Consider the following 1,088-nt stretch of genomic DNA (forward strand, 5'->3'; position numbering starts at 1 on the left):
CGTGCAATAAATTTTAGGAATAAGATTTATTATGTATGTAATTTTTAAGATAATTGTAAAATTGAATGCGTTTTATTCATTCGAATTCGAACTAGAAATAGATTCGGGTAGTAATTAGGATATATTTAATTTGTCTTGGAAAAGTAAATTAATTACAATAGAATTATTGATTGTTAAAAATGTATGAACGAAATTAGCTACGTAGTCAAGAATTGGAATAAATACTAATAGGTGGATTTGTAATCCAATACAATCTTCCTATTCCTATTAAATTCGCATTTTACAAGTTTTTGTAGATTAAATTAGATTCAATAAAGACCACAAATCGCTTTTGTTTGTTTGCTTTGAATTTAATAAAACATTAGTATACTTTATTAAATTTTATTATTAGTGGGATGATACTCTCAAGTCATCAAATCTATTACTTGTCGGAGAAGATGGGACCGGTCGTCGAACGGCTCATGAACGCCTTCAACAATTTCTCTGGTGCAGCAGGATAAACTCGATGGAGGAAGATGAGGTCGGGTCCTTCTGGTGCAGCATGTGAAGTAGTGTACATATGCTTTCTTATGCTGCTAATGTTGGAGGGTTTGAGATAATTGGTGCCGGCGCTGGAGGGTTTGGTAGATTTGGGAGAAACAGTGGTTTTGATGTGGTTTGGTATTGGGGTTAAGGGTTTGAAACATTGGGTCCGATTCTTTTTGTTTTCTTATTTTTCTCTTTCTTTGGGTAGTGGGGTTAAGGGTTTGAAACGTTGGGCCCGATTCTTTTCTTATTTCTTATTTCTTCCTCTTTCTTTCTTTAATTGCCGCTTTTTCCATATTAGCAGTCACCCTTTCTGTAATCCATTTCGGTCACCATAGCCCGATTTTATTTTAGATGGAATTTAAGGAATTGTCCTATCTTGCTGACTGGTTTGAAACGTTGGGCCCCGTTCTTTTCTTTTTTTCTTATTTCTTCCTCTTTCTTTCTTTAATTGTCACTTTTTCATAGGTCATCTTTCCGTCATCTATTTCGGTCACCATAGCCCGATTGTCGACAATCGGGCTGACAATTGGTGACCGAAATGGATGGCAGAATGGGTGACC

General features: G+C 35.6%; 1 long non-coding RNA gene across 1 annotated transcript in view; it reads right to left on the reverse strand.

Moving 5' to 3' along the window:
- The window catches only part of LOC111388254, a 3,242-nt gene extending 2,592 nt beyond the window's left edge, over nt 1–650 (reverse strand). Inside the window, exon 1 of the long non-coding RNA XR_002701538.1 lies at nt 426–650. This is a non-coding gene — a long non-coding RNA (uncharacterized LOC111388254). The remainder of the gene's footprint in view (nt 1–425) is intronic.
- Nucleotides 651–1,088: the final 438 nt, after the last annotated feature.

The sequence above is a fragment of the Olea europaea genome, unplaced genomic scaffold (assembly GCF_002742605.1).
Source record: "Olea europaea var. sylvestris unplaced genomic scaffold, O_europaea_v1 scaffold4785, whole genome shotgun sequence".
NCBI lineage: Eukaryota > Viridiplantae > Streptophyta > Magnoliopsida > Lamiales > Oleaceae > Olea > Olea europaea.